Source organism: Misgurnus anguillicaudatus, chromosome 20 (assembly GCF_027580225.2).
Source record: "Misgurnus anguillicaudatus chromosome 20, ASM2758022v2, whole genome shotgun sequence".
Taxonomy (NCBI): Eukaryota; Metazoa; Chordata; class Actinopteri; order Cypriniformes; family Cobitidae; genus Misgurnus; species Misgurnus anguillicaudatus.
This window is the reverse complement of record NC_073356.2, coordinates 12,300,842-12,308,319: the sequence shown is the minus strand read 5'-3', so window position 1 is coordinate 12,308,319 and position 7,478 is coordinate 12,300,842.

Sequence of the window (7,478 nt, the reverse complement as noted above, 5' to 3'; positions counted from 1 at the left end):
TAATTATTTGACTTTTTTGAGCTACTACTTCAGAACTTGTCAGATGTGTCAGCTTTTGGATCCTTTGGACTGTAGTAACAGCATTGATTTAAACCCAGCAGGCATATGACCGACTTTCAAAATTGAAATTTGGTTAAAATAGTGTCAGTTCTTGTTTTAACATTAAAACAACATTGATACAACAGTTAATTCTAAATGGTTGCAAAAGGTTAATAAAATGCTTAAAAATCAATGTTGAAATTTGGTTGAAATAATGACAGTTCTTGTTTCAACTTTAAAACAACGTTGATACAATAGTTAATTCTAAACGGTTGCAAAATGTTAATAAAATGCTTAAAATCAACGTTGAAATTTGGTTGAAATAATGTCAGTTCTTGTTTCAAAATTGAAACAACGTTGATACAACAGTTAATTCTGAACGGTTGCAAAAGGTTAATAAAATGCTTAAAAATTAACGTTGAAATTTGGTTGAAATAATGTCAGTTCTTGTTTCAACATTGAAACAACGTTGATACAACAGTTAATTCTAAACGGTTGCAAAAGGTTAATAAAATGCTTAAAAATTAACATTGAAATTTGGTTGAAATAATGTGAGTTCTTGTTTTAACATTGAAACAACGTTGATACAACAGTTAATTCTAAATGGTTGCAAAAGGTTAATAAAATGCTTAAAAATCAACGTTGAAATTTGGTTGAAATAATGTGAGTTCTTGTTTTAACATTGAAACAACGTTGATACAACAGTTAATTCTAAACGGTTGCAAAAGGTTAATAAAATGCTTAAAAAATAACATTGAAATTTGGTTGAAATAATGTGAGTTCTTGTTTTAACATTGAAACAACGTTGATACAACAGTTAATTCTGAACGGTTGCAAAAGGTTAATAAAATGCTTAAAAATTAACGTTGAAATTTGGTTGAAATAATGTCAGTTCTTGTTTCAACATTGAAAAAACTTTGATAATACAGTTAATTCTAAACGGTTGCAAAAGGTTAATAAAATGCTTAAAAATCAACATTGAAATTTGGTTGAAATAATGTGAGTTCTTGTTTTAACATTGAAACAACGTTGATACAACAGTTAATTCTAAATAGTTGCAAAAGTTTAATAAAATGCTTAAAAATCAACGTAAAAATTTGGTCAAAATAATGTCAGTTCTTGTTTCAACGTTGATACAACAGTTAATTCTAAATGGTTGCAAAAGGTTAAAGACACACTATGCAGTTATTTTACCTTAATATAACAGCTTCAAAGTTATTTCAGTGGTAAACAAAGTCATAGTAGGGCGAATCATCCTCCTGTTGAAGCTCGGGGACGACGCCGCTAGCAAAACCACCAATGCAAGCTTGAGAGAACCGCCGCTGACAAATCTCGCGAGAATCACGACTTGCTTTACGGCAACAACGTCACACACGTTAGGCTTGTTCGACTTCGTGGCGCTGCAAGAACGGACCACCGGATGACGTCAAAGTACCGCGAGAATGATCCGAGACGGCACTTTGACGTCATCCGGCTGTCGGTTCTTGCAGCGCTGCATGAAGTCGATCAAGCCTATAACAACAACGGCACGTGAAGGCTAAATGATGTAAAATTAAGAAAGCGCGTTCGGAAGAGAGTAGGAAAAGGAAAAGAGAATCTGATCGTGTTAGGAATATAATACGCAACTCAATCTGCTGTAATGGCTTTTCTGAACCCGACATGCGCAGTGGGAACCGCCTGTGACGTGAACCGTGAAGGGGTCTATATGGCACTTAAAATGGTTCTTCTATGATTATGGGCCAAGAATCACTTTTAGTGCTATTTAGCACCGAGTGTAGTATACGCATTTACGTAGTGTGATTGCACCTTTATTGTAAATAAAACTCTTTAAATTATTCTTAATATACTGTATACATATATTTATATAGCGTTAATATAAAGCATACACATCTAAACATGAAACATTGATGATATTAAAAGTACTATAGAGCTGTGTGAATAAACAACGGGACTGTAAAATATATTTTAGTGTTATGATTTCAATTACAGTTTCTATTTGATAATGTTTAATTAATTTTATAAGCACCAGCCCTAATAGTTTACATTTATTTTAGTGAATAAGAATGTACTTTGAATTAATTTAATTGACGCATATAAGGACAAATAAATATTGCCACTTTCTGACTGACAATTCTGATGATTCTGAAGTTAACAAGGATGTTAAACTGTATTTATGCCTTTATAATTTCACTCACAAACCTATTTGTCATTTGACAATTAATATGAGTAATGCACTTCAAAGATGTCTTTCTGACAACACACTGCAGAATTAGAGAGAGAGAGAGAGAGAGAGAGAGAGAGAGAGAGAGAGAGAGAGAGAGAGAGGGAGGGGGGGGATTTTAGAAGCAGCAAAATTATGCCCTGTGCATTACCCAGACAGTCCATACGGTGGCGCTTGAAATCAACATGTGATATTTCCACTTTTTTATTCATCCAACAGAACAGAAATGTTGTATGGGTTTTATTATTTTTTAACGATTATTTGCTATTCTTTTTTATGCTACCCTAAACATTTAAAAAATGCTGGATTGTTTAACCTATGAACGGTTGAGTAAAGTATTAACAGCCCCAACTTACTTTAAAAAATACAAAATGTCCCAAATTGACCCAGCCATGGGACGAAAGAACCTAGAATCTTTTTTCCTTTTTTTAGGAATGAACAGGCCACAAATTAATTCATCAATCTATATATGTTACTGTCTTATTCATATTAAATGTAGATAAAGTGAGAGCGACAGAACAGGATAGAGTGAGTGAACGCTACAGAGACTTTAGTTAGTAAAAGTGCTTAAAACGTTTTTCAGCTAACATTGGTCCCAGAGGAGGATGGATTGAATGTAGGTGAATAATACATGGCTGGTGAGGGAGTAATGAAGTGGAAGTGATGGGTAAGAATACGCTGCTCTCAGTGGGACGGGGAAATGCATACTTTAAAGAGCTCTCGCTCTCTCTGTGGTACTGGCCTGGAAAACAAGGCAAGCAGACGCACACACAAAACCCACAGACGCTCCTCTGAAACTCCACACTGCTGTCCAACTTTCCTCAAACATTTACTGCTATTAGCCTGCTGTTCACCATCAGGTTTGACTCTGTGATGCTGGTCTTCAACATGTCATGAGCATTGCCCTGACATGAATGCAAGAGTAACAAAATACATCCAGACATTGACAAATATATAGATGAGTATATAGAGGCCTCTGCTGAGTGCATTAGTGAATTGCTATCACAGAAAGTATAGTTTTTTCTGCCTTGTAGTCACACTTTCATGAGACACACATAGTGTTTTAAAACAAAGCTTTTTATAGATGCAAATAAGTCAAAACTGTGTGATTGTAAAGTAATGATGGAGATTTGGGGTAGCCTACCTTCTATAACAAAAAATATTATGATGTAATAAAATAAAGTGGTGGTATGAGATGGAAAAAACTTTTTGGTACTGAATGATTACCATAATGATGAATATTAACCAATTCCCTGGTTTAACAAATGCATGTGTAACCCAGTGTTATTGCATTAAAGGGATAGAAAAAAATTGTGTACATGGTCATCATGTACAGTATATATCCTTATGTTGATCTTATCCTTCTTTTTTCTGTCGAACTCAAAAGAAGATATTTTAATAAATGATCGTAAGCACACAGTTGACGGTACCCATAGACTTCCATATTTGTTTTTCCTATGGAAGTCAATGGGTACCGTCACCTGTGAGGTCATTATCGTTATTAAAACTATCTTCTTTTGTGTTTAACAGAATAAAGAAATGTATACAGGTTTAGATTAACATAAGGGTAAATGAATCAAATTTGGGTGAACTATACCTTTAATTCATATAAAGCTCTGCTTTACAAAAAATATCAAATTTAAGTGAATTTGTGCTTAAAACAAGCAAAAATATCTGCCAATGGGGTAAGAAAAAAATCTTGAAATAAATTTACTTTTTTCTTGAACACTTAATTCAATATTTTTTTCGCCTCGTTGGAAGATATGTTTGCTTGTTTTAAACACACATTCACTTAAATTGTATATTTTTTTGTCTAAAAACTAGACTTATTTTCTTAGGTCATTTTCCTCATCAAGAAAATATACATATTTCTTCACATGTATCTTAATTTTAAATACTAAGTAAGAAAGTCATTTTTTTGCAGTGTAGTCCTGACAATCTTTATCCTGTCTGGAAAACCACCCCAAGACACACTTCCCAAGTTTTAAGAAGAGCTTCACATTATAATAACTAGGATCACAGATCCTATTTTTTTTTGTAACTTTCCTACACTTAAAAATATTAATGTCGAAAAAAAACACAACTTCTCATCTTGCAGTAGCCATGTAATGCGTCAGCGTGACCTTACGTATTATATAATCGTGTCGAAAGATCATGCGTTACTTATGTGAAATGCACACTTGCGGACCATTTTAAACAATAAACTGACACAAAGACATTAATTACTATCATTCCATACAACCAGGGGCGTCATGCACCATTTGTTTTAAGGGGGCGCAGTGTGCATAGCTCACAGTAATTTGTGCATACACAGACATCAAACAAAATATTATAGAACTTTCAGTCTTTTTTCATGCAAAAACCTCCAAAATAAAAGTGTGGACTAACTTTCATATCAAATACTATTCAATCGGAATAATGACATATTGGTATCATATTAACATCTGAAACGGCATGTTTTATTTATTTAAGTTTTAATAAATGACTTGTTTAATTGTATCATTAATGCAATTTGCGCAACAACAGCATTATCGTATAAAATTAATGTAATTTTAAATCCATAAAGTATATAAACAACGAAAATGACATAAGCTATAGCCACGTGATTGATTTTAATGCTCAAAAATGATTAAAAAAATGTAGATAAAATTATTAGAGGAACGCATTATTGCATCAAATTTTAACTCATATGTGAGCATGTGTGATTCCGCGCCCCCGTAAACTCTGGCGAACTCTGGCGACCTTACCAAGATGAATCTAGAAATCTACTAATATAACGTTGAGACGGTCACATTTTAAACCGTACATTTTCTACACAGAGGAGGTTAACTGCACATTACCATACTGGGGTTTGGAAATGTGAGCGTTTCTTACACGTTTTAATTCCTCAGATAGCAAAATGCAGCAGCAACAGCAAAGAGCTTGTGAGTGCGCTCAGACACTGATGGCGATTGCGCTGCCTGCAGCGCCTGATGCCAGAATAAAGTAATGTAACACGATCAAAACAGCGAAAAATCTCCAAAAAGTGACAAGGATGCAGCACATAATTGATAATATTGTGCATATTAAACAGATTAAAAGTCAAATAATAGATTAATGGATGCTTCTTTGATTTGGAGGTTGCATGCGAAATCCATTAGGCTAAAAAAAACAAGGGGGCACGTGCTCCTTCAGTTTGAATGGGCATGACGCCTCTGCATACAACAACATCTGAACGGTCCTCTTTCTTCACACTTGTAAACACTGGAGTGGTAGTTTTGCATGCGTCATATGTGACCTTTCGACGTGATTATGTAATACGTAAGGTCGCGCTATAGCTCATCACACGGCTAGTACAAGACGTTTGAAGATCGTTTCACTAGATAAGACCCTTGTGCCTCGGTTGGGATCATTTAGAGCCCTTTTAAGCTGCATTGAAACTGTAAACTGTTGAGGTCCACTAAAGTCCACTATATGGAGAAAAATGCTATAATGTTTTCATCAAAAAATGTAATTTCTTCATGACTAAACAAATACAGACATAAACATCTTGGATGACATGGGGGGGAGTAAATTATCAGATTTTTTATTATAAAAGTGGAATATTCCTTTAAGAAAACTCGTTCTAGACATAAGTCTTTCTAGCTGCTGTTCAGATCTGGTTGTGTCTGTCAAAGAGGGTTCCTGTGTACAAGGGGAATGAAGTGTCAGAGTTCACTTGACATTGCCCCCAATGTGCAGCTTTTCAGGGCTAACGTGTATGAGAGTTGACTCTGCTCCCCTTCCATCTCCTGTCATTCCCTCAACCCTTTATTTTCTGCCTGGATGAGCGAACAGACTGCTTAAGAGCATGCTGAAGGTCCCACCTGGACCATCCAGACCCGATAAAACAAGAGAAGGCAAGCCGGAGATGGAAAGGGTAAGCGGTAAGGTTTTGGAAACTCCTAAGTGTTATAAAAATTGAAAGACGAAAAGTGGAAGGAAGTGGCCAGAGGTTGAAGGTCAATCGTGTGGAGATTTATACCTTTCTTTTATAAAGGTAAGTCAATTTTAGACAGTAGAGCCTCATCGTTCAATGTCCCTGGAGAGCATGTTCTCTCACATGAATGACATTTAATTTGTTTCTTGAAAATAGTGTTCATATATTGAACAAGCGCTGTTGTCTGTGTTTGGGGTTTGGAACGGAAATAAAGCTTCTGCTTGTGTGGTGCTTCTCAAGTCCAACAAAAACCCTGTCAGTCAAAACGCTGGCAATTTATATTCTCCTGTAGCAATGAATGATGGTCTCTTCATCTATAAAAACACACCCATTTCCACACATTTATCTTGCGCCGTCTCGGTCACTGAGACAAACGTTTCGGTAGATTATGATGTAACTCTATCACACAGCTGTCCATCCGAGAGCTCTATTTAAATGACTGCTAGGGTTGGTAGTAGTCCAACAAAGTGTCTCATCTTATCTACATCAGATGGAGATGTCAAAGTGATTCAAATATGTTTTATCGAGTTTTGCCTCATCCTTATGTTTTAACACTTTTATTGTGGATTATGAAGGTTCAGTTGGGGAAGTTGAGCCCTTACGAAAATTATCCATGGTTTTAACTATGGTAAAAGTGTAGTAACCATGTTTTTTGGTGTATACTACTATTAACAAAACCATGGTTATTTTTTGATTTTACTATAGAAACCATGTTTTTTTAACTGTAGTAAAACCATGGGTAATTTTTGTAAGGGAGGTTCTATCTATTTCATATTACACTCAGTTGGGAAAAACAACCCATTATTTGGGTCATTGGTAGATGGTAGATGGTAATAACAACATAAACAAATGGCATTCATTGGAACAAACATAACAAACATAACAAATCATTTTAGAGTAGTTTATTTCTGATAAAAAGCAAAATAAACCATAAGTAGATTACCGTAGTTCAAATTATAGCTAAAACGCATCAAAAAGTACACTAAGTTACTCTGTAAAATGTGTAATAAATAATGTATACAATTTTAACTACAGATTGGCTGCCAAACCTCCTTTCACCTAGCAGTAATCCATGATCGCCTTCTCACCTTGTCTTTAGGAAACCAAAACATTTGTTATTTTTGACGAGGTATTTGTTCCAGAGTTCAGTTAAGCCACTAGGGAGACCATGCATGCCTTTTATCGGGGTTGCGTCCTGGCCAGGAATTCGGATGCGTTTTCTGAAAGTCGTATTTGACGACTGCATACGTCATCGACTTT